The sequence below is a fragment of the Eleutherodactylus coqui genome, chromosome 3, assembly GCF_035609145.1.
Source record: "Eleutherodactylus coqui strain aEleCoq1 chromosome 3, aEleCoq1.hap1, whole genome shotgun sequence".
In the NCBI taxonomy this organism is placed as follows: domain Eukaryota; kingdom Metazoa; phylum Chordata; class Amphibia; order Anura; family Eleutherodactylidae; genus Eleutherodactylus; species Eleutherodactylus coqui.
In genome coordinates this window covers 98,658,549-98,686,487 of record NC_089839.1, presented here as the reverse complement: position 1 = coordinate 98,686,487, position 27,939 = coordinate 98,658,549, and the positions used below count along the sequence as shown (strand labels likewise).

General features: G+C 40.8%; 54 non-coding genes across 54 annotated transcripts; all 54 read right to left on the bottom strand.

The window, feature by feature from the left end:
* Nucleotides 1-463: 463 nt before the first annotated feature.
* TRNAL-UAA (transfer RNA leucine (anticodon UAA)) lies at nucleotides 464-546 on the bottom strand. Its single transcript has one exon. It is a non-coding gene; the product is annotated as a tRNA-Leu (tRNA).
* Nucleotides 547-888: 342 nt separating this feature from the next.
* Nucleotides 889-971, bottom strand: TRNAL-UAA (transfer RNA leucine (anticodon UAA)). Its single transcript has one exon. It is a non-coding gene; the product is annotated as a tRNA-Leu (tRNA).
* A 354-nt stretch (nucleotides 972-1,325) lies between these two features.
* On the bottom strand, nucleotides 1,326-1,408 carry TRNAL-UAA (transfer RNA leucine (anticodon UAA)). The gene has a single exon. It is a non-coding gene; the product is annotated as a tRNA-Leu (tRNA).
* Nucleotides 1,409-1,761: 353 nt separating this feature from the next.
* On the bottom strand, nucleotides 1,762-1,844 carry TRNAL-UAA (transfer RNA leucine (anticodon UAA)). Its single transcript has one exon. It is a non-coding gene; the product is annotated as a tRNA-Leu (tRNA).
* A 355-nt stretch (nucleotides 1,845-2,199) lies between these two features.
* TRNAL-UAA (transfer RNA leucine (anticodon UAA)) lies at nucleotides 2,200-2,282 on the bottom strand. The gene has a single exon. It is a non-coding gene; the product is annotated as a tRNA-Leu (tRNA).
* Nucleotides 2,283-3,947: 1,665 nt separating this feature from the next.
* On the bottom strand, nucleotides 3,948-4,030 carry TRNAL-UAA (transfer RNA leucine (anticodon UAA)). Its single transcript has one exon. It is a non-coding gene; the product is annotated as a tRNA-Leu (tRNA).
* Nucleotides 4,031-4,383: 353 nt separating this feature from the next.
* Nucleotides 4,384-4,466, bottom strand: TRNAL-UAA (transfer RNA leucine (anticodon UAA)). Its single transcript has one exon. It is a non-coding gene; the product is annotated as a tRNA-Leu (tRNA).
* A 1,227-nt stretch (nucleotides 4,467-5,693) lies between these two features.
* TRNAL-UAA (transfer RNA leucine (anticodon UAA)) lies at nucleotides 5,694-5,776 on the bottom strand. Its single transcript has one exon. It is a non-coding gene; the product is annotated as a tRNA-Leu (tRNA).
* Nucleotides 5,777-7,003: 1,227 nt separating this feature from the next.
* Nucleotides 7,004-7,086, bottom strand: TRNAL-UAA (transfer RNA leucine (anticodon UAA)). Its single transcript has one exon. It is a non-coding gene; the product is annotated as a tRNA-Leu (tRNA).
* A 354-nt stretch (nucleotides 7,087-7,440) lies between these two features.
* TRNAL-UAA (transfer RNA leucine (anticodon UAA)) lies at nucleotides 7,441-7,523 on the bottom strand. The gene has a single exon. It is a non-coding gene; the product is annotated as a tRNA-Leu (tRNA).
* Nucleotides 7,524-7,876: 353 nt separating this feature from the next.
* Nucleotides 7,877-7,959, bottom strand: TRNAL-UAA (transfer RNA leucine (anticodon UAA)). Its single transcript has one exon. It is a non-coding gene; the product is annotated as a tRNA-Leu (tRNA).
* Nucleotides 7,960-8,314: 355 nt separating this feature from the next.
* TRNAL-UAA (transfer RNA leucine (anticodon UAA)) lies at nucleotides 8,315-8,397 on the bottom strand. The gene has a single exon. It is a non-coding gene; the product is annotated as a tRNA-Leu (tRNA).
* A 354-nt stretch (nucleotides 8,398-8,751) lies between these two features.
* On the bottom strand, nucleotides 8,752-8,834 carry TRNAL-UAA (transfer RNA leucine (anticodon UAA)). Its single transcript has one exon. It is a non-coding gene; the product is annotated as a tRNA-Leu (tRNA).
* Nucleotides 8,835-9,187: 353 nt separating this feature from the next.
* TRNAL-UAA (transfer RNA leucine (anticodon UAA)) lies at nucleotides 9,188-9,270 on the bottom strand. Its single transcript has one exon. It is a non-coding gene; the product is annotated as a tRNA-Leu (tRNA).
* Nucleotides 9,271-9,624: 354 nt separating this feature from the next.
* Nucleotides 9,625-9,707, bottom strand: TRNAL-UAA (transfer RNA leucine (anticodon UAA)). Its single transcript has one exon. It is a non-coding gene; the product is annotated as a tRNA-Leu (tRNA).
* Nucleotides 9,708-10,060: 353 nt separating this feature from the next.
* On the bottom strand, nucleotides 10,061-10,143 carry TRNAL-UAA (transfer RNA leucine (anticodon UAA)). The gene has a single exon. It is a non-coding gene; the product is annotated as a tRNA-Leu (tRNA).
* Nucleotides 10,144-10,497: 354 nt separating this feature from the next.
* TRNAL-UAA (transfer RNA leucine (anticodon UAA)) lies at nucleotides 10,498-10,580 on the bottom strand. Its single transcript has one exon. It is a non-coding gene; the product is annotated as a tRNA-Leu (tRNA).
* A 353-nt stretch (nucleotides 10,581-10,933) lies between these two features.
* On the bottom strand, nucleotides 10,934-11,016 carry TRNAL-UAA (transfer RNA leucine (anticodon UAA)). The gene has a single exon. It is a non-coding gene; the product is annotated as a tRNA-Leu (tRNA).
* Nucleotides 11,017-11,369: 353 nt separating this feature from the next.
* TRNAL-UAA (transfer RNA leucine (anticodon UAA)) lies at nucleotides 11,370-11,452 on the bottom strand. Its single transcript has one exon. It is a non-coding gene; the product is annotated as a tRNA-Leu (tRNA).
* A 353-nt stretch (nucleotides 11,453-11,805) lies between these two features.
* On the bottom strand, nucleotides 11,806-11,888 carry TRNAL-UAA (transfer RNA leucine (anticodon UAA)). The gene has a single exon. It is a non-coding gene; the product is annotated as a tRNA-Leu (tRNA).
* A 354-nt stretch (nucleotides 11,889-12,242) lies between these two features.
* TRNAL-UAA (transfer RNA leucine (anticodon UAA)) lies at nucleotides 12,243-12,325 on the bottom strand. The gene has a single exon. It is a non-coding gene; the product is annotated as a tRNA-Leu (tRNA).
* A 353-nt stretch (nucleotides 12,326-12,678) lies between these two features.
* Nucleotides 12,679-12,761, bottom strand: TRNAL-UAA (transfer RNA leucine (anticodon UAA)). Its single transcript has one exon. It is a non-coding gene; the product is annotated as a tRNA-Leu (tRNA).
* Nucleotides 12,762-13,114: 353 nt separating this feature from the next.
* Nucleotides 13,115-13,197, bottom strand: TRNAL-UAA (transfer RNA leucine (anticodon UAA)). Its single transcript has one exon. It is a non-coding gene; the product is annotated as a tRNA-Leu (tRNA).
* Nucleotides 13,198-13,550: 353 nt separating this feature from the next.
* Nucleotides 13,551-13,633, bottom strand: TRNAL-UAA (transfer RNA leucine (anticodon UAA)). Its single transcript has one exon. It is a non-coding gene; the product is annotated as a tRNA-Leu (tRNA).
* Nucleotides 13,634-13,987: 354 nt separating this feature from the next.
* On the bottom strand, nucleotides 13,988-14,070 carry TRNAL-UAA (transfer RNA leucine (anticodon UAA)). The gene has a single exon. It is a non-coding gene; the product is annotated as a tRNA-Leu (tRNA).
* A 353-nt stretch (nucleotides 14,071-14,423) lies between these two features.
* Nucleotides 14,424-14,506, bottom strand: TRNAL-UAA (transfer RNA leucine (anticodon UAA)). Its single transcript has one exon. It is a non-coding gene; the product is annotated as a tRNA-Leu (tRNA).
* A 353-nt stretch (nucleotides 14,507-14,859) lies between these two features.
* TRNAL-UAA (transfer RNA leucine (anticodon UAA)) lies at nucleotides 14,860-14,942 on the bottom strand. The gene has a single exon. It is a non-coding gene; the product is annotated as a tRNA-Leu (tRNA).
* A 354-nt stretch (nucleotides 14,943-15,296) lies between these two features.
* On the bottom strand, nucleotides 15,297-15,379 carry TRNAL-UAA (transfer RNA leucine (anticodon UAA)). The gene has a single exon. It is a non-coding gene; the product is annotated as a tRNA-Leu (tRNA).
* Nucleotides 15,380-15,732: 353 nt separating this feature from the next.
* Nucleotides 15,733-15,815, bottom strand: TRNAL-UAA (transfer RNA leucine (anticodon UAA)). Its single transcript has one exon. It is a non-coding gene; the product is annotated as a tRNA-Leu (tRNA).
* Nucleotides 15,816-16,167: 352 nt separating this feature from the next.
* On the bottom strand, nucleotides 16,168-16,250 carry TRNAL-UAA (transfer RNA leucine (anticodon UAA)). The gene has a single exon. It is a non-coding gene; the product is annotated as a tRNA-Leu (tRNA).
* A 353-nt stretch (nucleotides 16,251-16,603) lies between these two features.
* On the bottom strand, nucleotides 16,604-16,686 carry TRNAL-UAA (transfer RNA leucine (anticodon UAA)). Its single transcript has one exon. It is a non-coding gene; the product is annotated as a tRNA-Leu (tRNA).
* A 354-nt stretch (nucleotides 16,687-17,040) lies between these two features.
* Nucleotides 17,041-17,123, bottom strand: TRNAL-UAA (transfer RNA leucine (anticodon UAA)). Its single transcript has one exon. It is a non-coding gene; the product is annotated as a tRNA-Leu (tRNA).
* A 353-nt stretch (nucleotides 17,124-17,476) lies between these two features.
* On the bottom strand, nucleotides 17,477-17,559 carry TRNAL-UAA (transfer RNA leucine (anticodon UAA)). The gene has a single exon. It is a non-coding gene; the product is annotated as a tRNA-Leu (tRNA).
* Nucleotides 17,560-18,349: 790 nt separating this feature from the next.
* TRNAL-UAA (transfer RNA leucine (anticodon UAA)) lies at nucleotides 18,350-18,432 on the bottom strand. The gene has a single exon. It is a non-coding gene; the product is annotated as a tRNA-Leu (tRNA).
* Nucleotides 18,433-18,785: 353 nt separating this feature from the next.
* Nucleotides 18,786-18,868, bottom strand: TRNAL-UAA (transfer RNA leucine (anticodon UAA)). The gene has a single exon. It is a non-coding gene; the product is annotated as a tRNA-Leu (tRNA).
* A 354-nt stretch (nucleotides 18,869-19,222) lies between these two features.
* TRNAL-UAA (transfer RNA leucine (anticodon UAA)) lies at nucleotides 19,223-19,305 on the bottom strand. The gene has a single exon. It is a non-coding gene; the product is annotated as a tRNA-Leu (tRNA).
* A 352-nt stretch (nucleotides 19,306-19,657) lies between these two features.
* Nucleotides 19,658-19,740, bottom strand: TRNAL-UAA (transfer RNA leucine (anticodon UAA)). Its single transcript has one exon. It is a non-coding gene; the product is annotated as a tRNA-Leu (tRNA).
* A 354-nt stretch (nucleotides 19,741-20,094) lies between these two features.
* TRNAL-UAA (transfer RNA leucine (anticodon UAA)) lies at nucleotides 20,095-20,177 on the bottom strand. Its single transcript has one exon. It is a non-coding gene; the product is annotated as a tRNA-Leu (tRNA).
* Nucleotides 20,178-20,530: 353 nt separating this feature from the next.
* Nucleotides 20,531-20,613, bottom strand: TRNAL-UAA (transfer RNA leucine (anticodon UAA)). Its single transcript has one exon. It is a non-coding gene; the product is annotated as a tRNA-Leu (tRNA).
* A 353-nt stretch (nucleotides 20,614-20,966) lies between these two features.
* Nucleotides 20,967-21,049, bottom strand: TRNAL-UAA (transfer RNA leucine (anticodon UAA)). The gene has a single exon. It is a non-coding gene; the product is annotated as a tRNA-Leu (tRNA).
* Nucleotides 21,050-21,402: 353 nt separating this feature from the next.
* TRNAL-UAA (transfer RNA leucine (anticodon UAA)) lies at nucleotides 21,403-21,485 on the bottom strand. The gene has a single exon. It is a non-coding gene; the product is annotated as a tRNA-Leu (tRNA).
* Nucleotides 21,486-21,839: 354 nt separating this feature from the next.
* TRNAL-UAA (transfer RNA leucine (anticodon UAA)) lies at nucleotides 21,840-21,922 on the bottom strand. The gene has a single exon. It is a non-coding gene; the product is annotated as a tRNA-Leu (tRNA).
* Nucleotides 21,923-22,275: 353 nt separating this feature from the next.
* Nucleotides 22,276-22,358, bottom strand: TRNAL-UAA (transfer RNA leucine (anticodon UAA)). The gene has a single exon. It is a non-coding gene; the product is annotated as a tRNA-Leu (tRNA).
* A 790-nt stretch (nucleotides 22,359-23,148) lies between these two features.
* On the bottom strand, nucleotides 23,149-23,231 carry TRNAL-UAA (transfer RNA leucine (anticodon UAA)). Its single transcript has one exon. It is a non-coding gene; the product is annotated as a tRNA-Leu (tRNA).
* A 353-nt stretch (nucleotides 23,232-23,584) lies between these two features.
* On the bottom strand, nucleotides 23,585-23,667 carry TRNAL-UAA (transfer RNA leucine (anticodon UAA)). Its single transcript has one exon. It is a non-coding gene; the product is annotated as a tRNA-Leu (tRNA).
* A 354-nt stretch (nucleotides 23,668-24,021) lies between these two features.
* TRNAL-UAA (transfer RNA leucine (anticodon UAA)) lies at nucleotides 24,022-24,104 on the bottom strand. Its single transcript has one exon. It is a non-coding gene; the product is annotated as a tRNA-Leu (tRNA).
* A 352-nt stretch (nucleotides 24,105-24,456) lies between these two features.
* On the bottom strand, nucleotides 24,457-24,539 carry TRNAL-UAA (transfer RNA leucine (anticodon UAA)). The gene has a single exon. It is a non-coding gene; the product is annotated as a tRNA-Leu (tRNA).
* A 354-nt stretch (nucleotides 24,540-24,893) lies between these two features.
* Nucleotides 24,894-24,976, bottom strand: TRNAL-UAA (transfer RNA leucine (anticodon UAA)). The gene has a single exon. It is a non-coding gene; the product is annotated as a tRNA-Leu (tRNA).
* Nucleotides 24,977-25,329: 353 nt separating this feature from the next.
* TRNAL-UAA (transfer RNA leucine (anticodon UAA)) lies at nucleotides 25,330-25,412 on the bottom strand. The gene has a single exon. It is a non-coding gene; the product is annotated as a tRNA-Leu (tRNA).
* Nucleotides 25,413-25,765: 353 nt separating this feature from the next.
* On the bottom strand, nucleotides 25,766-25,848 carry TRNAL-UAA (transfer RNA leucine (anticodon UAA)). The gene has a single exon. It is a non-coding gene; the product is annotated as a tRNA-Leu (tRNA).
* Nucleotides 25,849-26,202: 354 nt separating this feature from the next.
* Nucleotides 26,203-26,285, bottom strand: TRNAL-UAA (transfer RNA leucine (anticodon UAA)). The gene has a single exon. It is a non-coding gene; the product is annotated as a tRNA-Leu (tRNA).
* Nucleotides 26,286-26,637: 352 nt separating this feature from the next.
* On the bottom strand, nucleotides 26,638-26,720 carry TRNAL-UAA (transfer RNA leucine (anticodon UAA)). The gene has a single exon. It is a non-coding gene; the product is annotated as a tRNA-Leu (tRNA).
* Nucleotides 26,721-27,074: 354 nt separating this feature from the next.
* TRNAL-UAA (transfer RNA leucine (anticodon UAA)) lies at nucleotides 27,075-27,157 on the bottom strand. Its single transcript has one exon. It is a non-coding gene; the product is annotated as a tRNA-Leu (tRNA).
* A 353-nt stretch (nucleotides 27,158-27,510) lies between these two features.
* On the bottom strand, nucleotides 27,511-27,593 carry TRNAL-UAA (transfer RNA leucine (anticodon UAA)). The gene has a single exon. It is a non-coding gene; the product is annotated as a tRNA-Leu (tRNA).
* Between the last annotated feature and the right edge of the window lie 346 nt (nucleotides 27,594-27,939).

The window sequence follows — 27,939 nt, the reverse complement described above, 5'->3', positions numbered from 1 at the left end:
CTTGCAGAGCTCCCCGGCTGAAACCTATAACAGGAGTGGGGTTTGAACCCACGCGGATACATATCCATTGGATCTTAAGTTCAACGCCTTAACAACTCGGCCATCCTGGTGAAAGACTGTCTTGTTTTTGCTCCCAATCGGATACAAATGTTGGCCATGCAATGCTCTTTGATGCGGTTTTCAGAATTTGGTTCAATTTCATCTTTTTCCTTGTGCAGTTTAAACATTTAGACACAAAAATCGATTCTTTCATCCAAAGTTTTAAGATTGTAATGTGCGTAAAGCACATATGATCATGGTAGGGATCATGATTAACAATTTGCTCCTAGGATAAAAAGAATGTAATAAACACACAGTCACAGGATTCAGATTGAGAAAAAAATTATTGGCAAAGAGACCTGCAGCAGGATCTTTTGTGTTGCTCTACGATTCCTAGCTTGCAGAGCTCCCCGGCTAAAACCTATACCAGGAGTGGGGTTTGAACCCACGCGGATACATATCCATTGGATCTTAAGTCCAACGCCTTAACCACTCGGCCATCCTGGTGTAAAACTATCCTGTTTTTGCTCCCAATCGGATGCAAATGTTGGCCATACAATGCTCTTTGATGCGGTTTTCAGAATTTGGTTCAATTTCATCTATTTCCTTGTGCAGTTTAAACATTTAGACACAAAAATCGATTCTTTCATCCAAAGTTTTGAAGATTGTTATGTGCGTAAAGCACATATGATCATGGTAGGGATCATGATTAACAATTTGCTCCTAGGATAAAAAGAATGTAATAAACACACAGTCACAGGATTCAGATTGAGAAAAAAATTATTGGCAAAGAGACCTGTTGTGTTGCTCTATGATTCCTAGCTTGCAGAGCTCCCCGGCTGAAACCTATACTAGGAGTGGGGTTTGAACCCACGCGGATACATATCCATTGGATCTTAAGTCCAACGCCTTAACCACTCGGCCATCCTGGTGGAAGACTGTCCTGTTTTTGCTCCGAATCGGATACAAATGTTGGCCATGCAATGCTCTTTGATGCGGTTTTCAGAATTTGGTTCAATTTCATCTATTTCCTTGTGCAGTTTAAACATTTAGACACAAAAATCGATTCTTTCATCCAAGGTTTTGAAGATTGTTATGTGCGTAAAGCACATATGATCATGGTAGGGATCATGATTAACAATTTGCTCCTAGGATAAAAAGAATGCTATAAACACACAGTCGCAGGATTCAGATTGAGAAAAAAATTATTGGCAAAGAGACCTGCAGCAGGATCTTTTGTGTTGCTCTACGATTCCTAGCTTGCAGAGCTCCCCGGCTAAAACCTATACCAGGAGTGGGGTTTGAACCCACGCGGATACATATCCATTGGATCTTAAGTCCAACGCCTTAACAACTCGGCCATCCTGGTGAAAGACTGTCTTGTTTTTGCTCCCAATCGGATACAAATGTTGGCCATGCAATGCTCTTTGATGCGGTTTTCAGAATTTGGTTCAATTTCATCTTTTTCCTTGTGCAGTTTAAACATTTAGACACAAAAATCGATTCTTTCATCCAAAGTTTTAAGATTGTAATGTGCGTAAAGCACATATGATCATGGTAGGGATCATGATTAACAATTTGCTCCTAGGATAAAAAGAATGTAATAAACACACAGTCACAGGATTCAGATTGAGAAAAAAATTATTGGCAAAGAGACCTGCAGCAGGATCTGTTGTGTTGCTCTACGATTCCTAGCTTGCAGAGCTCCCCGGCTAAAACCTATACCAGGAGTGGGGTTTGAACCCGCGTGGATACATATCCATTGGATCTTAAGTCCAACGCCTTAACCACTCGGCCATCCTGGTGGAAAACTGTCCTGTTTTTGCTCCCAATCGGATGCAAATGTTGGCCATACAATGCTCTTTGATGCGGTTTTCAGAATTTGGTTCAATTTCATCTATTTCCTTGTGCAGTTTAAACATTTAGACACAAAAATCGATACTTTCATCCAATGTTTTGTAGATTGGATATGTGCGTAAAGCACCTATGATCATGGTAGGGATCATGATTAACAATTTGCTCCTAGGATAAAAAGAATGTAATAAACACACAGTCACAGGATTCAGATTGAGAAAAAAATTATTGGCAAAGAGACCTGCAGCAGGATCTTTTGTGTTGCTCTACGATTCCTAGCTTGCAGAGCTCCCCGGCTAAAACCTATACCAGGAGTGGGGTTTGAACCCACGCGGATACATATCCATTGGATCTTAAGTCCAACGCCTTAACCACTCGGCCATCCTGGTGGAAGACTGTCCTGTTTTTGCTCCCAATCGGATACAAATGTTGGCCATGCAATGCTCTTTGATGCGGTTTTCAGAATTTGGTTCAATTTCATCTATTTCCTTGTGCAGTTTAAACATTTAGACACAAAAATCGATTCTTTCATCCAAGGTTTTGAAGATTGTTATGTGCGTAAAGCACATATGATCATGGTAGGGATCATGATTAACAATTTGCTCCTAGGATAAAAAGAATGCTATAAACACACAGTCGCAGGATTCAGATTGAGAAAAAAATTATTGGCAAAGAGACCTGCAGCAGGATCTTTTGTGTTGCTCTACGATTCCTAGCTTGCAGAGCTCCCCGGCTAAAACCTATACCAGGAGTGGGGTTTGAACCCACGTGGTTACATATCCATTGGATCTTAAGTCCAACGCCTTAACAACTCGGCCATCCTGGTGAAAGACTGTCTTGTTTTTGCTCCCAATCGGATGCAAATGTTGGCCATACAATGCTCTTTGCTGCGGTTTTCAGAATTTGGTTCAATTTCATCTTTTTCCTTGTGCAGTTTAAACATTTAGACACAAAAATCGATTCTTTCATCCAAAGTTTTGAAGATTGTTATGTGCGTAAAGCACATATGATCATGGTAGGGATCATGATTAACAATTTGCTCCTAGGATAAAAAGAATGTAATAAACACACAGTCACAGGATTCAGATTGAGAAAAAAATTATTGGCAAAGAGACCTGCAGCAGGATCTGTTGTGTTGCTCTATGATTTCTAGCTTGCAGAGCTCCCCGGCTGAAACCTATACCAGGAGTGGGGTTTGAACCCACGCGGATACATATCCATTGGATCTTAAGTTCAACGCCTTAACAACTCGGCCATCCTGGTGAAAGACTGTCTTGTTTTTGCTCCCAATCGGATACAAATGTTGGCCATGCAATGCTCTTTGATGCGGTTTTCAGAATTTGGTTCAATTTCATCTATTTCCTTGTGCAGTTTAAACATTTAGACACAAAAATCGATTCTTTCATCCAAGGTTTTGAAGACTGTTATGTGCGTAAAGCACATATGATCATGGTAGGGATCATGATTAACAATTTGCTCCTAGGATAAAAAGAATGCTATAAACACACAGTCGCAGGATTCAGATTGAGAAAAAAATTATTGGCAAAGAGACCTGCAGCAGGATCTTTTGTGTTGCTCTACGATTCCTAGCTTGCAGAGCTCCCCGGCTAAAACCTATACCAGGAGTGGGGTTTGAACCCACGTGGTTACATATCCATTGGATCTTAAGTCCAACGCCTTAACAACTCGGCCATCCTGGTGAAAGACTGTCTTGTTTTTGCTCCCAATCGGATGCAAATGTTGGCCATACAATGCTCTTTGATGCGGTTTTCAGAATTTGGTTCAATTTCATCTTTTTCCTTGTGCAGTTTAAACATTTAGACACAAAAATCGATTCTTTCATCCAAAGTTTTGAAGATTGTTATGTGCGTAAAGCACATATGATCATGGTAGGGATCATGATTAACAATTTGCTCCTAGGATAAAAAGAATGTAATAAACACACAGTCACAGGATTCAGATTGAGAAAAAAATTATTGGCAAAGAGACCTGCAGCAGGATCTGTTGTGTTGCTCTATGATTTCTAGCTTGCAGAGCTCCCCGGCTGAAACCTATACCAGGAGTGGGGTTTGAACCCACGCGGATACATATCCATTGGATCTTAAGTCCAACGCCTTAACAACTCGGCCATCCTGGTGAAAGACTGTCTTGTTTTTGCTCCCAATCGGATACAAATGTTGGCCATGCAATGCTCTTTGATGCGGTTTTCAGAATTTGGTTCAATTTCATCTTTTTCCTTGTGCAGTTTAAACATTTAGACACAAAAATCGATTCTTTCATCCAAAGTTTTAAGATTGTAATGTGCGTAAAGCACATATGATCATGGTAGGGATCATGATTAACAATTTGCTCCTAGGATAAAAAGAATGTAATAAACACACAGTCACAGGATTCAGATTGAGAAAAAAATTATTGGCAAAGAGACCTGCAGCAGGATCTGTTGTGTTGCTCTACGATTCCTAGCTTGCAGAGCTCCCTGGCTAAAACCTATACCAGGAGTGGGGTTTGAACCCACGCGGATACATATCCATTGGATCTTAAGTCCAACGCCTTAACCACTCGGCCATCCTGGTGGAAGACTGTCCTGTTTTTGCTCCCAATCGGATACAAATGTTGGCCATGCAATGCTCTTTGATGCGGTTTTCAGAATTTGGTTCAATTTCATCTATTTCCTTGTGCAGTTTAAACATTTAGACACAAAAATCGATTCTTTCATCCAAGGTTTTGAAGATTGTTATGTGCGTAAAGCACATATGATCATGGTAGGGATCATGATTAACAATTTGCTCCTAGGATAAAAAGAATGCTATAAACACACAGTCGCAGGATTCAGATTGAGAAAAAAATTATTGGCAAAGAGACCTGCAGCAGGATCTTTTGTGTTGCTCTACGGTTCCTAGCTTGCAGAGCTCCCCGGCTAAAACCTATACCAGGAGTGGGGTTTGAACCCACGTGGTTACATATCCATTGGATCTTAAGTCCAACGCCTTAACAACTCGGCCATCCTGGTGAAAGACTGTCTTGTTTTTGCTCCCAATCGGATGCAAATGTTGGCCATACAATGCTCTTTGATGCGGTTTTCAGAATTTGGTTCAATTTCATCTTTTTCCTTGTGCAGTTTAAACATTTAGACACAAAAATCGATTCTTTCATCCAAAGTTTTGAAGATTGTTATGTGCGTAAAGCACATATGATCATGGTAGGGATCATGATTAACAATTTGCTCCTAGGATAAAAAGAATGTAATAAACACACAGTCACAGGATTCAGATTGAGAAAAAAATTATTGGCAAAGAGACCTGCAGCAGGATCTGTTGTGTTGCTCTATGATTTCTAGCTTGCAGAGCTCCCCGGCTGAAACCTATACCAGGAGTGGGGTTTGAACCCACGCGGATACATATCCATTGGATCTTAAGTTCAACGCCTTAACAACTCGGCCATCCTGGTGAAAGACTGTCTTGTTTTTGCTCCCAATCGGATACAAATGTTGGCCATGCAATGCTCTTTGATGCGGTTTTCAGAATTTGGTTCAATTTCATCTTTTTCCTTGTGCAGTTTAAACATTTAGACACAAAAATCGATTCTTTCATCCAAAGTTTTAAGATTGTAATGTGCGTAAAGCACATATGATCATGGTAGGGATCATGATTAACAATTTGCTCCTAGGATAAAAAGAATGTAATAAACACACAGTCACAGGATTCAGATTGAGAAAAAAATTATTGGCAAAGAGACCTGCAGCAGGATCTGTTGTGTTGCTCTACGATTCCTAGCTTGCAGAGCTCCCTGGCTAAAACCTATACCAGGAGTGGGGTTTGAACCCACGCGGATACATATCCATTGGATCTTAAGTCCAACGCCTTAACCACTCGGCCATCCTGGTGGAAGACTGTCCTGTTTTTGCTCCCAATCGGATACAAATGTTGGCCATGCAATGCTCTTTGATGCGGTTTTCAGAATTTGGTTCAATTTCATCTATTTCCTTGTGCAGTTTAAACATTTAGACACAAAAATCGATTCTTTCATCCAAGGTTTTGAAGATTGTTATGTGCGTAAAGCACATATGATCATGGTAGGGATCATGATTAACAATTTGCTCCTAGGATAAAAAGAATGCTATAAACACACAGTCGCAGGATTCAGATTGAGAAAAAAATTATTGGCAAAGAGACCTGCAGCAGGATCTTTTGTGTTGCTCTACGGTTCCTAGCTTGCAGAGCTCCCCGGCTAAAACCTATACCAGGAGTGGGGTTTGAACCCACGTGGTTACATATCCATTGGATCTTAAGTCCAACGCCTTAACAACTCGGCCATCCTGGTGAAAGACTGTCTTGTTTTTGCTCCCAATCGGATGCAAATGTTGGCCATACAATGCTCTTTGATGCGGTTTTCAGAATTTGGTTCAATTTCATCTTTTTCCTTGTGCAGTTTAAACATTTAGACACAAAAATCGATTCTTTCATCCAAAGTTTTGAAGATTGTTATGTGCGTAAAGCACATATGATCATGGTAGGGATCATGATTAACAATTTGCTCCTAGGATAAAAAGAATGTAATAAACACACAGTCACAGGATTCAGATTGAGAAAAAAATTATTGGCAAAGAGACCTGCAGCAGGATCTGTTGTGTTGCTCTATGATTTCTAGCTTGCAGAGCTCCCCGGCTGAAACCTATACCAGGAGTGGGGTTTGAACCCACGCGGATACATATCCATTGGATCTTAAGTTCAACGCCTTAACAACTCGGCCATCCTGGTGAAAGACTGTCTTGTTTTTGCTCCCAATCGGATACAAATGTTGGCCATGCAATGCTCTTTGATGCGGTTTTCAGAATTTGGTTCAATTTCATCTTTTTCCTTGTGCAGTTTAAACATTTAGACACAAAAATCGATTCTTTCATCCAAAGTTTTAAGATTGTAATGTGCGTAAAGCACATATGATCATGGTAGGGATCATGATTAACAATTTGCTCCTAGGATAAAAAGAATGTAATAAACACACAGTCACAGGATTCAGATTGAGAAAAAAATTATTGGCAAAGAGACCTGCAGCAGGATCTGTTGTGTTGCTCTACGATTCCTAGCTTGCAGAGCTCCCTGGCTAAAACCTATACCAGGAGTGGGGTTTGAACCCACGCGGATACATATCCATTGGATCTTAAGTCCAACGCCTTAACCACTCGGCCATCCTGGTGGAAGACTGTCCTGTTTTTGCTCCCAATCGGATACAAATGTTGGCCATGCAATGCTCTTTGATGCGGTTTTCAGAATTTGGTTCAATTTCATCTATTTCCTTGTGCAGTTTAAACATTTAGACACAAAAATCGATTCTTTCATCCAAGGTTTTGAAGATTGTTATGTGCGTAAAGCACATATGATCATGGTAGGGATCATGATTAACAATTTGCTCCTAGGATAAAAAGAATGCTATAAACACACAGTCGCAGGATTCAGATTGAGAAAAAAATTATTGGCAAAGAGACCTGCAGCAGGATCTTTTGTGTTGCTCTACGATTCCTAGCTTGCAGAGCTCCCCGGCTAAAACCTATACCAGGAGTGGGGTTTGAACCCACGCGGATACATATCCATTGGATCTTAAGTCCAACGCCTTAACCACTCGGCCATCCTGGTGTAAAACTATCCTTCTTTGCTCCCAATCGGATGCAAATGTTGGCCATACAATGCTCTTTGATGCGGTTTTCAGAATTTGGTTCAATTTCATCTATTTCCTTGTGCAGTTTAAACATTTAGACACAAAAATCGATTCTTTCATCCAAAGTTTTGAAGATTGTTATGTGCGTAAAGCACATATGATCATGGTAGGGATCATGATTAACAATTTGCTCCTAGGATAAAAAGAATGTAATAAACACACAGTCACAGGATTCAGATTGAGAAAAAAATTATTGGCAAAGAGACCTGCAGCAGGATCTGTTGTGTTGCTCTACGATTCCTAGCTTGCAGAGCTCCCCGGCTAAAACCTATACCAGGAGTGGGGTTTGAACCCACGCGGATACATATCCATTGGATCTTAAGTCCAACGCCTTAACCACTCGGCCATCCTGGTGGAAAACTGTCCTGTTTTTGCTCCCAATCGGATGCAAATGTTGGCCATACAATGCTCTTTGATGCGGTTTTCAGAATTTGGTTCAATTTCATCTATTTCCTTGTGCAGTTTAAACATTTAGACACAAAAATCGATTCTTTCATCCAATGTTTTGTAGATTGGATATGTGCGTAAAGCACCTATGATCATGGTAGGGATCATGATTAACAATTTGCTCCTAGGATAAAAAGAATGCTATAAACACACAGTCGCAGGATTCAGATTGAGAAAAAAATTATTGGCAAAGAGACCTGCAGCAGGATCTTTTGTGTTGCTCTACGATTCCTAGCTTGCAGAGCTCCCCGGCTAAAACCTATACCAGGAGTGGGGTTTGAACCCACGCGGATACATATCCATTGGATCTTAAGTCCAACGCCTTAACCACTCGGCCATCCTGGTGTAAAACTATCCTGTTTTTGCTCCCAATCGGATGCAAATGTTGGCCATACAATGCTCTTTGATGCGGTTTTCAGAATTTGGTTCAATTTCATCTATTTCCTTGTGCAGTTTAAACATTTAGACACAAAAATCGATTCTTTCATCCAAAGTTTTGAAGATTGTTATGTGCGTAAAGCACATATGATCATGGTAGGGATCATGATTAACAATTTGCTCCTAGGATAAAAAGAATGCTATAAACACACAGTCGCAGGATTCAGATTGAGAAAAAAATTATTGGCAAAGAGACCTGCAGCAGGATCTTTTGTGTTGCTCTACGATTCCTAGCTTGCAGAGCTCCCCGGCTAAAACCTATACCAGGAGTGGGGTTTGAACCCACGCGGATACATATCCATTGGATCTTAAGTCCAACGCCTTAACAACTCGGCCATCCTGGTGAAAGACTGTCTTGCTTTTGCTCCCAATCGGATACAAATGTTGGCCATGCAATGCTCTTTGATGCGGTTTTCAGAATTTGGTTCAATTTCATCTTTTTCCTTGTGCAGTTTAAACATTTAGACACAAAAATCGATTCTTTCATCCAAAGTTTTAGGATTGTAATGTGCGTAAAGCACATATGATCATGGTAGGGATCATGATTAACAATTTGCTCCTAGGATAAAAAGAATGTAATAAACACACAGTCACAGGATTCAGATTGAGAAAAAAGTTATTGGCAAAGAGACCTGCAGCAGGATCTGTTGTGTTGCTCTACGATTCCTAGCTTGCAGAGCTCCCCGGCTAAAACGTATACCAGGAGTGGGGTTTGAACCCACGCTGATACATATCCATTGGATATTAAGTCCAACGCCTTAACCACTCGGCCATCCTGGTGTAAAACTATCCTGTTTTTGCTCCCAATCGGATGCAAATGTTGGCCATACAATGCTCTTTGATGCGGTTTTCAGAATTTGGTTCAATTTCATCTATTTCCTTGTGCAGTTTAAACATTTAGACACAAAAATCGATTCTTTCATCCAAAGTTTTGAAGATTGTTATGTGCGTAAAGCACATATGATCATGGTAGGGATCATGATTAACAATTTGCTCCTAGGATAAAAAGAATGTAATAAACACACAGTCACAGGATTCAGATTGAGAAAAAAATTATTGGCAAAGAGACCTGCAGCAGGATCTGTTGTGTTGCTCTACGATTCCTAGCTTGCAGAGCTCCCCGGCTAAAACCTATACCAGGAGTGGGGTTTGAACCCACGCGGATACATATCCATTGGATCTTAAGTCCAACGCCTTAACAACTCGGCCATCCTGGTGAAAGACTGTCTTGCTTTTGCTCCCAATCGGATACAAATGTTGGCCATGCAATGCTCTTTGATGCGGTTTTCAGAATTTGGTTCAATTTCATCTTTTTCCTTGTGCAGTTTAAACATTTAGACACAAAAATCGATTCTTTCATCCAAAGTTTTAAGATTGTAATGTGCGTAAAGCACATATGATCATGGTAGGGATCATGATTAACAATTTGCTCCTAGGATAAAAAGAATGTAATAAACACACAGTCACAGGATTCAGATTGAGAAAAAATTTATTGGCAAAGAGACCTGCAGCAGGATCTGTTGTGTTGCTCTACGATTCCTAGCTTGCAGAGCTCCCCGGCTAAAACCTATACCAGGAGTGGGGTTTGAACCCACGCGGATACATATCCATTGGATCTTAAGTCCAACGCCTTAACCACTCAGCCATCCTGGTGGAAGACTGTCCTGTTTTTACTCCCAATCGGATACAAATGTTGGCCATGCAATGCTGTTTGATGTGGTTTTCAGAATTTGGTTCAATTTCATCTATTTCCTTGTGCAGTTTAAACATTTAGACACAAAAATCGATTCTTTCATCCAAGGTTTTGAAGATTGTTATGTGCGTAAAGCACATATGATCATGGTAGGGATCATGATTAACAATTTGCTCCTAGGATAAAAAGAATGCTATAAACACACAGTCGCAGGATTCAGATTGAGAAAAAAATTATTGGCAAAGAGACCTGCAGCAGGATCTTTTGTGTTGCTCTACGATTCCTAGCTTGCAGAGCTCCCCGGCTAAAACCTATACCAGGAGTGGGGTTTGAACCCACGCGGATACATATCCATTGGATCTTAAGTCCAACGCCTTAACCACTCGGCCATCCTGGTGAAAGACTGTCTTGCTTTTGCTCCCAATCGGATACAAATGTTGGCCATGCAATGCTCTTTGATGCGGTTTTCAGAATTTGGTTCAATTTCATCTTTTTCCTTGTGCAGTTTAAACATTTAGACACAAAAATCGATTCTTTCATCCAAAGTTTTAAGATTGTAATGTGCGTAAAGCACATATGATCATGGTAGGGATCATGATTAACAATTTGCTCCTAGGATAAAAAGAATGTAATAAACACACAGTCACAGGATTCAGATTGAGAAAAAATTTATTGGCAAAGAGACCTGCAGCAGGATCTGTTGTGTTGCTCTACGATTCCTAGCTTGCAGAGCTCCCCGGCTAAAACCTATACCAGGAGTGGGGTTTGAACCCACGCGGATACATATCCATTGGATCTTAAGTCCAACGCCTTAACCACTCGGCCATCCTGGCGGAAGACTGTCCTGTTTTTGCTCCCAATCGGATGCAAATGTTGGCCATACAATGCTCTTTGATGCGGTTTTCAGAATTTGGTTCAATTTCATCTATTTCCTTGTGCAGTTTAAACATTTAGACACAAAAATCGATTCTTTCATCCAAAGTTTTAAGATTGTAATGTGCGTAAAGCACATATGATCATGGTAGGGATCATGATTAACAATTTGCTCCTAGGATAAAAAGAATGTAATAAACACACAGTCACAGGATTCAGATTGAGAAAAAATTTATTGGCAAAGAGACCTGCAGCAGGATCTGTTGTGTTGCTCTACGATTCCTAGCTTGCAGAGCTCCCCGGCTAAAACCTATACCAGGAGTGGGGTTTGAACCCACGCGGATACATATCCATTGGATCTTAAGTCCAACGCCTTAACCACTCGGCCATCCTGGTGGAAGACTGTTCTGTTTTTGCTCCCAATCGGATACAAATGTTGGCCATGCAATGCTCTTTGATGCGGTTTTCAGAATTTGGTTCAATTTCATCTATTTCCTTGTGCAGTTTAAACATTTAGACACAAAAATCGATTCTTTCATCCAAGGTTTTGAAGATTGTTATGTGCGTAAAGCACATATGATCATGGTAGGGATCATGATTAACAATTGCTCCTAGGATAAAAAGAATGCTATAAACACACAGTCGCAGGATTCAGATTGAGAAAAAAATTATTGGCAAAGAGACCTGCAGCAGGATCTGTCGTGTTGCTCTACGATTCCTAGCTTGCAGAGCTCCCCGGCTAAAACCTATACCAGGAGTGGGGTTTGAACCCACGCGGATACATATCCATTGGATCTTAAGTCCAACGCCTTAACCACTCAGCCATCCTGGTGGAAGACTGTCCTGTTTTTACTCCCAATCGGATACAAATGTTGGCCATGCAATGCTGTTTGATGTGGTTTTCAGAATTTGGTTCAATTTCATCTATTTCCTTGTGCAGTTTAAACATTTAGACACAAAAATCGATTCTTTCATCCAAGGTTTTGAAGATTGTTATGTGCGTAAAGCACATATGATCATGGTAGGGATCATGATTAACAATTTGCTCCTAGGATAAAAAGAATGCTATAAACACACAGTCGCAGGATTCAGATTGAGAAAAAAATTATTGGCAAAGAGACCTGCAGCAGGATCTTTTGTGTTGCTCTACGATTCCTAGCTTGCAGAGCTCCCCGGCTAAAACCTATACCAGGAGTGGGGTTTGAACCCACGCGGATACATATCCATTGGATCTTAAGTCCAACGCCTTAACCACTCGGCCATCCTGGTGAAAGACTGTCTTGCTTTTGCTCCCAATCGGATACAAATGTTGGCCATGCAATGCTCTTTGATGCGGTTTTCAGAATTTGGTTCAATTTCATCTTTTTCCTTGTGCAGTTTAAACATTTAGACACAAAAATCGATTCTTTCATCCAAAGTTTTAAGATTGTAATGTGCGTAAAGCACATATGATCATGGTAGGGATCATGATTAACAATTTGCTCCTAGGATAAAAAGAATGTAATAAACACACAGTCACAGGATTCAGATTGAGAAAAAATTTATTGGCAAAGAGACCTGCAGCAGGATCTGTTGTGTTGCTCTACGATTCCTAGCTTGCAGAGCTCCCCGGCTAAAACCTATACCAGGAGTGGGGTTTGAACCCACGCGGATACATATCCATTGGATCTTAAGTCCAACGCCTTAACCACTCGGCCATCCTGGCGGAAGACTGTCCTGTTTTTGCTCCCAATCGGATGCAAATGTTGGCCATACAATGCTCTTTGATGCGGTTTTCAGAATTTGGTTCAATTTCATCTATTTCCTTGTGCAGTTTAAACATTTAGACACAAAAATCGATTCTTTCATCCAAAGTTTTAAGATTGTAATGTGCGTAAAGCACATATGATCATGGTAGGGATCATGATTAACAATTTGCTCCTAGGATAAAAAGAATGTAATAAACACACAGTCACAGGATTCAGATTGAGAAAAAATTTATTGGCAAAGAGACCTGCAGCAGGATCTGTTGTGTTGCTCTACGATTCCTAGCTTGCAGAGCTCCCCGGCTAAAACCTATACCAGGAGTGGGGTTTGAACCCACGCGGATACATATCCATTGGATCTTAAGTCCAACGCCTTAACCACTCGGCCATCCTGGTGGAAGACTGTTCTGTTTTTGCTCCCAATCGGATACAAATGTTGGCCATGCAATGCTCTTTGATGCGGTTTTCAGAATTTGGTTCAATTTCATCTATTTCCTTGTGCAGTTTAAACATTTAGACACAAAAATCGATTCTTTCATCCAAGGTTTTGAAGATTGTTATGTGCGTAAAGCACATATGATCATGGTAGGGATCATGATTAACAATTGCTCCTAGGATAAAAAGAATGCTATAAACACACAGTCGCAGGATTCAGATTGAGAAAAAAATTATTGGCAAAGAGACCTGCAGCAGGATCTGTCGTGTTGCTCTACGATTCCTAGCTTGCAGAGCTCCCCGGCTAAAACCTATACCAGGAGTGGGGTTTGAACCCACGCGGATACATATCCATTGGATCTTAAGTCCAACGCCTTAACCACTCGGCCATCCTGGTGTAAAACTATCCTGTTTTTGCTCCCAATCGGATGCAAATGTTGGCCATACAATGCTCTTTAATGCGGTTTTCAGAATTTGGTTCAATTTCATCTATTTCCTTGTGCAGTTTAAACATTTAGACACAAAAATCGATTCTTTCATCCAAGGTTTTGAAGACTGTTATGTGCGTAAAGCACATATGATCATGGTAGGGATCATGATTAACAATTTGCTCCTAGGATAAAAAGAATGTAATAAACACACAGTCACAGGATTCAGATTGAGAAAAAATTTATTGGCAAAGAGACCTGCAGCAGGATCTGTTGTGTTGCTCTACGATTCCTAGCTTGCAGAGCTCCCCGGCTAAAACCTATACCAGGAGTGGGGTTTGAACCCACGCGGATACATATCCATTGGATCTTAAGTCCAACGCCTTAACCACTCGGCCATCCTGGTGGAAGACTGTCCTGTTTTTGCTCCCAATCGGATGCAAATGTTGGCCATACAATGCTCTTTGATGCGGTTTTCAGAATTTGGTTCAATTTCATCTATATCCTTGTGCAGTTTAAACATTTAGACACTAAAATCGATTCTTTCATCCAAAGTTTTAAGATTGTAATGTGCGTAAAGCACATATGATCATGGTAGGGATCATGATTAACAATTTGCTCCTAGGATAAAAAGAATGTAATAAACACACAGTCACAGGATTCAGATTGAGAAAAAATGTATTGGCAAAGAGACCTGCAGCAGGATCTGTTGTGTTGCTCTACGATTCCTAGCTTGCAGAGCTCCCCGGCTAAAACCTATACCAGGAGTGGGGTTTGAACCCACGCGGATACATATCCATTGGATCTTAAGTCCAACGCCTTAACCACTCGGCCATCCTGGCGGAAGACTGTTCTGTTTTTGCTCCCAATCGGATACAAATGTTGGCCATGCAATGCTCTTTGATGCGGTTTTCAGAATTTGGTTCAATTTCATCTATTTCCTTGTGCAGTTTAAACATTTAGACACAAAAATCGATTCTTTCATCCAAGGTTTTGAAGATTGTTATGTGCGTAAAGCACCTATGATCATGGTAGGGATCATGATTAACAATTGCTCCTAGGATAAAAAGAATGCTATAAACACACAGTCGCAGGATTCAGATTGAGAAAAAAATTATTGGCAAAGAGACCTGCAGCAGGATCTGTTGTGTTGCTCTACGATTCCTAGCTTGCAGAGCTCCCCGGCTAAAACCTATACCAGGAGTGGGGTTTGAACCCACGCGGATACATATCCATTGGATCTTAAGTCCAACGCCTTAACCACTCGGCCATCCTGGTGTAAAACTATCCTGTTTTTGCTCCCAATCGGATGCAAATGTTGGCCATACAATGCTCTTTGATGCGGTTTTCAGAATTTGGTTCAATTTCATCTATTTCCTTGTGCAGTTTAAACATTTAGACACAAAAATCGATTCTTTCATCCAAGGTTTTGAAGACTGTTATGTGCGTAAAGCACATATGATCATGGTAGGGATCATGATTAACAATTTGCTCCTAGGATAAAAAGAATGCTATAAACACACAGTCGCAGGATTCAGATTGAGAAAAAAATTATTGGCAAAGAGACCTGCAGCAGGATCTTTTGTGTTGCTCTACGATTCCTAGCTTGCAGAGCTCCCCGGCTAAAACCTATACCAGGAGTGGGGTTTGAACCCACGCGGATACATATCCATTGGATCTTAAGTCCAACGCCTTAACCACTCGGCCATCCTGGTGAAAGACTGTCTTGCTTTTGCTCCCAATCGGATACAAATGTTGGCCATGCAATGCTCTTTGATGCGGTTTTCAGAATTTGGTTCAATTTCATCTTTTTCCTTGTGCAGTTTAAACATTTAGACACAAAAATCGATTCTTTCATCCAAAGTTTTAAGATTGTAATGTGCGTAAAGCACATATGATCATGGTAGGGATCATGATTAACAATTTGCTCCTAGGATAAAAAGAATGTAATAAACACACAGTCACAGGATTCAGATTGAGAAAAAATTTATTGGCAAAGAGACCTGCAGCAGGATCTGTTGTGTTGCTCTACGATTCCTAGCTTGCAGAGCTCCCCGGCTAAAACCTATACCAGGAGTGGGGTTTGAACCCACGCGGATACATATCCATTGGATCTTAAGTCCAACGCCTTAACCACTCGGCCATCCTGGTGGAAGACTGTTCTGTTTTTGCTCCCAATCGGATGCAAATGTTGGCCATACAATGCTCTTTGATGCGGTTTTCAGAATTTGGTTCAATTTCATCTTTTTCCTTGTGCAGTTTAAACATTTAGACACAAAAATCGATTCTTTCATCCAAAGTTTTAAGATTGTAATGTGCGTAAAGCACATATGATCATGGTAGGGATCATGATTAACAATTTGCTCCTAGGATAAAAAGAATGTAATAAACACACAGTCACAGGATTCAGATTGAGAAAAAATTATTGGCAAAGAGACCTGCAGCAGGATCTGTTGTGTTGCTCTACGATTCCTAGCTTGCAGAGCTCCCCGGCTAAAACCTATACCAGGAGTGGGGTTTGAACCCACGCGGATACATATCCATTGGATCTTAAGTCCAACGCCTTAACCACTCGGCCATCCTGGTGGAAGACTGTCCTGTTTTTGCTCCCAATCGGATACAAATGTTGGCCATGCAATGCTCTTTGATGCGGTTTTCAGAATTTGGTTCAATTTCATCTATTTCCTTGTGCAGTTTAAACATTTAGACACAAAAATCGTTTCTTTCATCCAAGGTTTTGAAGATTGTTATGTGCGTAAAGCACATATGATCATGGTAGGGATCATGATTAACAATTGCTCCTAGGATAAAAAGAATGCTATAAACACACAGTCGCAGGATTCAGATTGAGAAAAAAATTATTGGCAAAGAGACCTGCAGCAGGATCTGTTGTGTTGCTCTACGATTCCTAGCTTGCAGAGCTCCCCGGCTAAAACCTATACCAGGAGTGGGGTTTGAACCCACGCGGATACATATCCATTGGATCTTAAGTCCAACGCCTTAACCACTCGGCCATCCTGGTGTAAAACTATCCTGTTTTTGCTCCCAATCGGATGCAAATGTTGGCCATACAATGCTCTTTGATGCGGTTTTCAGAATTTGGTTCAATTTCATCTATTTCCTTGTGCAGTTTAAACATTTAGACACAAAAATCGATTCTTTCATCCAAGGTTTTGAAGACTGTTATGTGCGTAAAGCACATATGATCATGGTAGGGATCATGATTAACAATTTGCTCCTAGGATAAAAAGAATGCTATAAACACACAGTCGCAGGATTCAGATTGAGAAAAAAATTATTGGCAAAGAGACCTGCAGCAGGATCTTTTGTGTTGCTCTACGATTCCTAGCTTGCAGAGCTCCCCGGCTAAAACTTATACCAGGAGTGGGGTTTGAACCCACGCGGATACATATACATTGGATCTTAAGTCCAACGCCTTAACCACTCGGCCATCCTGGTGGAAGACTGTTCTGTTTTTGCTCCCAATCGGATACAAATGTTGGCCATGCAATGCTCTTTGATGCGGTTTTCAGAATTTGGTTCAATTTCATCTATTTCCTTGTGCAGTTTAAACATTTAGACACAAAAATCGATTCTTTCATCCAAGGTTTTGAAGATTGTTATGTGCGTAAAGCACATATGATCATGGTAGGGATCATGATTAACAATTGCTCCTAGGATAAAAAGAATGCTATAAACACACAGTCGCAGGATTCAGATTGAGAAAAAAATTATTGGCAAAGAGACCTGCAGCAGGATCTGTTGTGTTGCTCTACGATTCCTAGCTTGCAGAGCTCCCCGGCTAAAACCTATACCAGGAGTGGGGTTTGAACCCACGCGGATACATATCCATTGGATCTTAAGTCCAACGCCTTAACCACTCGGCCATCCTGGTGTAAAACTATCCTGTTTTTGCTCCCAATCGGATGCAAATGTTGGCCATACAATGCTCTTTGATGCGGTTTTCAGAATTTGGTTCAATTTCATCTATTTCCTTGTGCAGTTTAAACATTTAGACACAAAAATCGATTCTTTCATCCAAGGTTTTGAAGACTGTTATGTGCGTAAAGCACATATGATCATGGTAGGGATCATGATTAACAATTTGCTCCTAGGATAAAAAGAATGCTATAAACACACAGTCGCAGGATTCAGATTGAGAAAAAAATTATTGGCAAAGAGACCTGCAGCAGGATCTTTTGTGTTGCTCTACGATTCCTAGCTTGCAGAGCTCCCCGGCTAAAACCTATACCAGGAGTGGGGTTTGAACGCACGCGGATACATATCCATTGGATCTTAAGTCCAACGCCTTAACCACTCAGCCATCCTGGTGAAAGACTGTCTTGCTTTTGCTCCCAATCGGATACAAATGTTGGCCATGCAATGCTCTTTGATGCGGTTTTCAGAATTTGGTTCAATTTCATCTTTTTCCTTGTGCAGTTTAAACATTTAGACACAAAAATCGATTCTTTCATCCAAAGTTTTAAGATTGTAATGTGCGTAAAGCACATATGATCATGGTAGGGATCATGATTAACAATTTGCTCCTAGGATAAAAAGAATGTAATAAACACACAGTCACAGGATTCAGATTGAGAAAAAATTTATTGGCAAAGAGACCTGCAGCAGGATCTGTTGTGTTGCTCTACGATTCCTAGCTTGCAGAGCTCCCCGGCTAAAACCTATACCAGGAGTGGGGTTTGAACCCACGCGGATACATATCCATTGGATCTTAAGTCCAATGCCTTAACCACTCGGCCATCCTGGTGGAAGACTGTTCTGTTTTTGCTCCCAATCGGATACAAATGTTGGCCATGCAATGCTCTTTGATGCGGTTTTCAGAATTTGGTTCAATTTCATCTATTTCCTTGTGCAGTTTAAACATTTAGACACAAAAATCGATTCTTTCATCCAAGGTTTTGAAGATTGTTATGTGCGTAAAGCACATATGATCATGGTAGGGATCATGATTAACAATTGCTCCTAGGATAAAAAGAATGCTATAAACACACAGTCGCAGGATTCAGATTGAGAAAAAAATTATTGGCAAAGAGACCTGCAGCAGGATCTGTTGTGTTGCTCTACGATTCCTAGCTTGCAGAGCTCCCCGGCTAAAACCTATACCAGGAGTGGGGTTTGAACCCACGCGGATACATATCCATTGGATCTTAAGTCCAACGCCTTAACCACTCGGCCATCCTGGTGAAAGACTGTCCTGTTTTTGCTCCCAATCGGATGCAAATGTTGGCCATACAATGCTCTTTGATGCGGTTTTCAGAATTTGGTTCAATTTCATCTATTTCCTTGTGCAGTTTAAACATTTAGACACAAAAATCGATTCTTTCATCCAAGGTTTTGAAGACTGTTATGTGCGTAAAGCACATATGATCATGGTAGGGATCATGATTAACAATTTGCTCCTAGGATAAAAAGAATGCTATAAACACACAGTCGCAGGATTCAGATTGAGAAAAAAATTATTGGCAAAGAGACCTGCAGCAGGATCTTTTGTGTTGCTCTACGATTCCTAGCTTGCAGAGCTCCCCGGCTAAAACCTATACCAGGAGTGGGGTTTGAACCCACGCGGATACATATCCATTGGATCTTAAGTCCAACGCCTTAACCACTCGGCCATCCTGGTGAAAGACTGTCTTGCTTTTGCTCCCAATCGGATACAAATGTTGGCCATGCAATGCTCTTTGATGCGGTTTTCAGAATTTGGTTCAATTTCATCTTTTTCCTTGTGCAGTTTAAACATTTAGACACAAAAATCGATTCTTTCATCCAAAGTTTTAAGATTGTAATGTGCGTAAAGCACATATGATCATGGTAGGGATCATGATTAACAATTTGCTCCTAGGATAAAAAGAATGTAATAAACACACAGTCACAGGATTCAGATTGAGAAAAAATTATTGGCAAAGAGACCTGCAGCAGGATCTGTTGTGTTGCTCTACGATTCCTAGCTTGCAGAGCTCCCCGGCTAAAACCTATACCAGGAGTGGGGTTTGAACCCACGCGGATACATATCCATTGGATCTTAAGTCCAACGCCTTAACCACTCGGCCATCCTGGTGAAAGACTGTCCTGTTTTTGCTCCCAATCGGATGCAAATGTTGGCCATACAATGCTCTTTGATGCGGTTTTCAGAATTTGGTTCAATTTCATCTATTTCCTTGTGCAGTTTAAACATTTAGACACAAAAATCGATTCTTTCATCCAAGGTTTTGAAGACTGTTATGTGCGTAAAGCACATATGATCATGGTAGGGATCATGATTAACAATTTGCTCCTAGGATAAAAAGAATGCTATAAACACACAGTCGCAGGATTCAGATTGAGAAAAAAATTATTGGCAAAGAGACCTGCAGCAGGATCTTTTGTGTTGCTCTACGATTCCTAGCTTGCAGAGCTCCCCGGCTAAAACCTATACCAGGAGTGGGGTTTGAACCCACGCGGATACATATCCATTGGATCTTAAGTCCAACGCCTTAACCACTCGGCCATCCTGGTGAAAGACTGTCTTGCTTTTGCTCCCAATCGGATACAAATGTTGGCCATGCAATGCTCTTTGATGCGGTTTTCAGAATTTGGTTCAATTTCATCTTTTTCCTTGTGCAGTTTAAACATTTAGACACAAAAATCGATTCTTTCATCCAAAGTTTTAAGATTGTAATGTGCGTAAAGCACATATGATCATGGTAGGGATCATGATTAACAATTTGCTCCTAGGATAAAAAGAATGTAATAAACACACAGTCACAGGATTCAGATTGAGAAAAAATTTATTGGCAAAGAGACCTGCAGCAGGATCTGTTGTGTTGCTCTACGATTCCTAGCTTGCAGAGCTCCCCGGCTAAAACCTATACCAGGAGTGGGGTTTGAACCCACGCGGATACATATCCATTGGATCTTAAGTCCAACGCCTTAACCACTCGGCCATCCTGGTGAAAGACTGTCTTGCTTTTGCTCCCAATCGGATACAAATGTTGGCCATGCAATGCTCTTTGATGCGGTTTTCAGAATTTGGTTCAATTTCATCTTTTTCCTTGTGCAGTTTAAACATTTAGACACAAAAATCGATTCTTTCATCCAAAGTTTTAAGATTGTAATGTGCGTAAAGCACATATGATCATGGTAGGGATCATGATTAACAATTTGCTCCTAGGATAAAAAGAATGTAATAAACACACAGTCACAGGATTCAGATTGAGAAAAAATTTATTGGCAAAGAGACCTGCAGCAGGATCTGTTGTGTTGCTCTACGATTCCTAGCTTGCAGAGCTCCCCGGCTAAAACCTATACCAGGAGTGGGGTTTGAACCCACGCGGATACATATCCATTGGATCTTAAGTCCAACGCCTTAACCACTCGGCCATCCTGGTGGAAGACTGTCCTGTTTTTGCTCCCAATCGGATACAAATGTTGGCCATGCAATGCTCTTTGATGCGGTTTTCAGAATTTGGTTCAATTTCATCTATTTCCTTGTGCAGTTTAAACATTTAGACACAAAAATCGTTTCTTTCATCCAAGGTTTTGAAGATTGTTATGTGCGTAAAGCACATATGATCATGGTAGGGATCATGATTAACAATTGCTCCTAGGATAAAAAGAATGCTATAAACACACAGTCGCAGGATTCAGATTGAGAAAAAAATTATTGGCAAAGAGACCTGCAGCAGGATCTGTTGTGTTGCTCTACGATTCCTAGCTTGCAGAGCTCCCCGGCTAAAACCTATACCAGGAGTGGGGTTTGAACCCACGCGGATACATATCCATTGGATCTTAAGTCCAACGCCTTAACCACTCGGCCATCCTGGTGTAAAACTATCCTGTTTTTGCTCCCAATCGGATGCAAATGTTGGCCATACAATGCTCTTTGATGCGGTTTTCAGAATTTGGTTCAATTTCATCTATTTCCTTGTGCAGTTTAAACATTTAGACACAAAAATCGATTCTTTCATCCAAGGTTTTGAAGACTGTTATGTGCGTAAAGCACATATGATCATGGTAGGGATCATGATTAACAATTTGCTCCTAGGATAAAAAGAATGCTATAAACACACAGTCGCAGGATTCAGATTGAGAAAAAAATTATTGGCAAAGAGACCTGCAGCAGGATCTTTTGTGTTGCTCTACGATTCCTAGCTTGCAGAGCTCCCCGGCTAAAACTTATACCAGGAGTGGGGTTTGAACCCACGCGGATACATATACATTGGATCTTAAGTCCAACGCCTTAACCACTCGGCCATCCTGGTGGAAGACTGTTCTGTTTTTGCTCCCAATCGGATACAAATGTTGGCCATGCAATGCTCTTTGATGCGGTTTTCAGAATTTGGTTCAATTTCATCTATTTCCTTGTGCAGTTTAAACATTTAGACACAAAAATCGATTCTTTCATCCAAGGTTTTGAAGATTGTTATGTGCGTAAAGCACATATGATCATGGTAGGGATCATGATTAACAATTGCTCCTAGGATAAAAAGAATGCTATAAACACACAGTCGCAGGATTCAGATTGAGAAAAAAATTATTGGCAAAGAGACCTGCAGCAGGATCTGTTGTGTTGCTCTACGATTCCTAGCTTGCAGAGCTCCCCGGCTAAAACCTATACCAGGAGTGGGGTTTGAACCCACGCGGATACATATCCATTGGATCTTAAGTCCAACGCCTTAACCACTCGGCCATCCTGGTGTAAAACTATCCTGTTTTTGCTCCCAATCGGATGCAAATGTTGGCCATACAATGCTCTTTGATGCGGTTTTCAGAATTTGGTTCAATTTCATCTATTTCCTTGTGCAGTTTAAACATTTAGACACAAAAATCGATTCTTTCATCCAAGGTTTTGAAGACTGTTATGTGCGTAAAGCACATATGATCATGGTAGGGATCATGATTAACAATTTGCTCCTAGGATAAAAAGAATGCTATAAACACACAGTCGCAGGATTCAGATTGAGAAAAAAATTATTGGCAAAGAGACCTGCAGCAGGATCTTTTGTGTTGCTCTACGATTCCTAGCTTGCAGAGCTCCCCGGCTAAAACCTATACCAGGAGTGGGGTTTGAACGCACGCGGATACATATCCATTGGATCTTAAGTCCAACGCCTTAACCACTCAGCCATCCTGGTGAAAGACTGTCTTGCTTTTGCTCCCAATCGGATACAAATGTTGGCCATGCAATGCTCTTTGATGCGGTTTTCAGAATTTGGTTCAATTTCATCTTTTTCCTTGTGCAGTTTAAACATTTAGACACAAAAATCGATTCTTTCATCCAAAGTTTTAAGATTGTAATGTGCGTAAAGCACATATGATCATGGTAGGGATCATGATTAACAATTTGCTCCTAGGATAAAAAGAATGTAATAAACACACAGTCACAGGATTCAGATTGAGAAAAAATTTATTGGCAAAGAGACCTGCAGCAGGATCTGTTGTGTTGCTCTACGATTCCTAGCTTGCAGAGCTCCCCGGCTAAAACCTATACCAGGAGTGGGGTTTGAACCCACGCGGATACATATCCATTGGATCTTAAGTCCAATGCCTTAACCACTCGGCCATCCTGGTGGAAGACTGTTCTGTTTTTGCTCCCAATCGGATACAAATGTTGGCCATGCAATGCTCTTTGATGCGGTTTTCAGAATTTGGTTCAATTTCATCTATTTCCTTGTGCAGTTTAAACATTTAGACACAAAAATCGATTCTTTCATCCAAGGTTTTGAAGATTGTTATGTGCGTAAAGCACATATGATCATGGTAGGGATCATGATTAACAATTGCTCCTAGGATAAAAAGAATGCTATAAACACACAGTCGCAGGATTCAGATTGAGAAAAAAATTATTGGCAAAGAGACCTGCAGCAGGATCTGTTGTGTTGCTCTACGATTCCTAGCTTGCAGAGCTCCCCGGCTAAAACCTATACCAGGAGTGGGGTTTGAACCCACGCGGATACATATCCATTGGATCTTAAGTCCAACGCCTTAACCACTCGGCCATCCTGGTGAAAGACTGTCCTGTTTTTGCTCCCAATCGGATGCAAATGTTGGCCATACAATGCTCTTTGATGCGGTTTTCAGAATTTGGTTCAATTTCATCTATTTCCTTGTGCAGTTTAAACATTTAGACACAAAAATCGATTCTTTCATCCAAGGTTTTGAAGACTGTTATGTGCGTAAAGCACATATGATCATGGTAGGGATCATGATTAACAATTTGCTCCTAGGATAAAAAGAATGCTATAAACACACAGTCGCAGGATTCAGATTGAGAAAAAAATTATTGGCAAAGAGACCTGCAGCAGGATCTTTTGTGTTGCTCTACGATTCCTAGCTTGCAGAGCTCCCCGGCTAAAACCTATACCAGGAGTGGGGTTTGAACCCACGCGGATACATATCCATTGGATCTTAAGTCCAACGCCTTAACCACTCGGCCATCCTGGTGAAAGACTGTCTTGCTTTTGCTCCCAATCGGATACAAATGTTGGCCATGCAATGCTCTTTGATGCGGTTTTCAGAATTTGGTTCAATTTCATCTTTTTCCTTGTGCAGTTTAAACATTTAGACACAAAAATCGATTCTTTCATCCAAAGTTTTAAGATTGTAATGTGCGTAAAGCACATATGATCATGGTAGGGATCATGATTAACAATTTGCTCCTAGGATAAAAAGAATGTAATAAACACACAGTCACAGGATTCAGATTGAGAAAAAATTATTGGCAAAGAGACCTGCAGCAGGATCTGTTGTGTTGCTCTACGATTCCTAGCTTGCAGAGCTCCCCGGCTAAAACCTATACCAGGAGTGGGGTTTGAACCCACGCGGATACATATCCATTGGATCTTAAGTCCAACGCCTTAACCACTCGGCCATCCTGGTGAAAGACTGTCCTGTTTTTGCTCCCAATCGGATGCAAATGTTGGCCATACAATGCTCTTTGATGCGGTTTTCAGAATTTGGTTCAATTTCATCTATTTCCTTGTGCAGTTTAAACATTTAGACACAAAAATCGATTCTTTCATCCAAGGTTTTGAAGACTGTTATGTGCGTAAAGCACATATGATCATGGTAGGGATCATGATTAACAATTTGCTCCTAGGATAAAAAGAATGCTATAAACACACAGTCGCAGGATTCAGATTGAGAAAAAAATTATTGGCAAAGAGACCTGCAGCAGGATCTTTTGTGTTGCTCTACGATTCCTAGCTTGCAGAGCTCCCCGGCTAAAACCTATACCAGGAGTGGGGTTTGAACCCACGCGGATACATATCCATTGGATCTTAAGTCCAACGCCTTAACCACTCGGCCATCCTGGTGAAAGACTGTCTTGCTTTTGCTCCCAATCGGATACAAATGTTGGCCATGCAATGCTCTTTGATGCGGTTTTCAGAATTTGGTTCAATTTCATCTTTTTCCTTGTGCAGTTTAAACATTTAGACACAAAAATCGATTCTTTCATCCAAAGTTTTAAGATTGTAATGTGCGTAAAGCACATATGATCATGGTAGGGATCATGATTAACAATTTGCTCCTAGGATAAAAAGAATGTAATAAACACACAGTCACAGGATTCAGATTGAGAAAAAATTTATTGGCAAAGAGACCTGCAGCAGGATCTGTTGTGTTGCTCTACGATTCCTAGCTTGCAGAGCTCCCCGGCTAAAACCTATACCAGGAGTGGGGTTTGAACCCACGCGGATACATATCCATTGGATCTTAAGTCCAACGCCTTAACCACTCGGCCATCCTGGTGGAAGACTGTTCTGTTTTTGCTCCCAATCGGATACAAATGTTGGCCATGCAATGCTCTTTGATGCGGTTTTCAGAATTTGGTTCAATTTCATCTATTTCCTTGTGCAGTTTAAACATTTAGACACAAAAATCGATTCTTTCATCCAAGGTTTTGAAGATTGTTATGTGCGTAAAGCACATATGATCATGGTAGGGATCATGATTAACAATTGCTCCTAGGATAAAAAGAATGCTATAAACACACAGTCGCAGGATTCAGATTGAGAAAAAAATTATTGGCAAAGAGACCTGCAGCAAGATCTGTTGTGTTGCTCTACGATTCCTAGCTTGCAGAGCTCCCCGGCTAAAACCTATACCAGGAGTGGGGTTTGAACCCACGCGGATACATATCCATTGGATCTTAAGTCCAACGCCTTAACCACTCGGCCATCCTGGTGAAAGACTGTCCTGTTTTTGCTCCCAATCGGATGCAAATGTTGGCCATACAATGCTCTTTGATGCGGTTTTCAGAATTTGGTTCAATTTCATCTATTTCCTTGTGCAGTTTAAACATTTAGACACAAAAATCGATTCTTTCATCCAAGGTTTTGAAGACTGTTATGTGCGTAAAGCACATATGATCATGGTAGGGATCATGATTAACAATTTGCTCCTAGGATAAAAAGAATGCTATAAACACACAGTCGCAGGATTCAGATTGAGAAAAAAATTATTGGCAAAGAGACCTGCAGCAGGATCTTTTGTGTTGCTCTACGATTCCTAGCTTGCAGAGCTCCCCGGCTAAAACCTATACCAGGAGTGGGGTTTGAACCCACGCGGATACATATCCATTGGATCTTAAGTCCAACGCCTTAACCACTCGGCCATCCTGGTGAAAGACTGTCTTGCTTTTGCTCCCAATCGGATACAAATGTTGGCCATGCAATGCTCTTTGATGCGGTTTTCAGAATTTGGTTTAATTTCATCTTTTTCCTTGTGCAGTTTAAACATTTAGACACAAAAATCGATTCTTTCATCCAAAGTTTTAAGATTGTAATGTGCGTAAAGCACATATGATCATGGTAGGGATCATGATTAACAATTTGCTCCTAGGATAAAAAGAATGTAATAAACACACAGTCACAGGATTCAGATTGAGAAAAAATTATTGGCAAAGAGACCTGCAGCAGGATCTGTTGTGTTGCTCTACGATTCCTAGCTTGCAGAGCTCCCCGGCTAAAACCTATACCAGGAGTGGGGTTTGAACCCACGCGGATACATATCCATTGGATCTTAAGTCCAACGCCTTAACCACTCGGCCATCCTGGTGAAAGACTGTCCTGTTTTTGCTCCCAATCGGATGCAAATGTTGGCCATACAATGCTCTTTGATGCGGTTTTCAGAATTTGGTTCAATTTCATCTATTTCCTTGTGCAGTTTAAACATTTAGACACAAAAATCGATTCTTTCATCCAAGGTTTTGAAGACTGTTATGTGCGTAAAGCACATATGATCATGGTAGGGATCATGATTAACAATTTGCTCCTAGGATAAAAAGAATGCTATAAACACACAGTCGCAGGATTCAGATTGAGAAAAAAATTATTGGCAAAGAGACCTGCAGCAGGATCTTTTGTGTTGCTCTACGATTCCTAGCTTGCAGAGCTCCCCGGCTAAAACCTATACCAGGAGTGGGGTTTGAACCCACGCGGATACATATCCATTGGATCTTAAGTCCAACGCCTTAACCACTCGGCCATCCTGGTGAAAGACTGTCTTGCTTTTGCTCCCAATCGGATACAAATGTTGGCCATGCAATGCTCTTTGATGCGGTTTTCAGAATTTGGTTCAATTTCATCTTTTTCCTTGTGCAGTTTAAACATTTAGACACAAAAATCGATTCTTTCATCCAAAGTTTTAAGATTGTAATGTGCGTAAAGCACATATGATCATGGTAGGGATCATGATTAACAATTTGCTCCTAGGATAAAAAGAATGTAATAAACACACAGTCACAGGATTCAGATTGAGAAAAAATTTATTGGCAAAGAGACCTGCAGCAGGATCTGTTGTGTTGCTCTACGATTCCTAGCTTGCAGAGCTCCCCGGCTAAAACCTATACCAGGAGTGGGGTTTGAACCCACGCGGATACATATCCATTGGATCTTAAGTCCAACGCCTTAACCACTCGGCCATCCTGGTGGAAGACTGTTCTGTTTTTGCTCCCAATCGGATACAAATGTTGGCCATGCAATGCTCTTTGATGCGGTTTTCAGAATTTGGTTCAATTTCATCTATTTCCTTGTGCAGTTTAAACATTTAGACACAAAAATCGATTCTTTCATCCAAGGTTTTGAAGATTGTTATGTGCGTAAAGCACATATGATCATGGTAGGGATCATGATTAACAATTGCTCCTAGGATAAAAAGAATGCTATAAACACACAGTCGCAGGATTCAGATTGAGAAAAAAATTATTGGCAAAGAGACCTGCAGCAGGATCTGTTGTGTTGCTCTACGATTCCTAGCTTGCAGAGCTCCCCGGCTA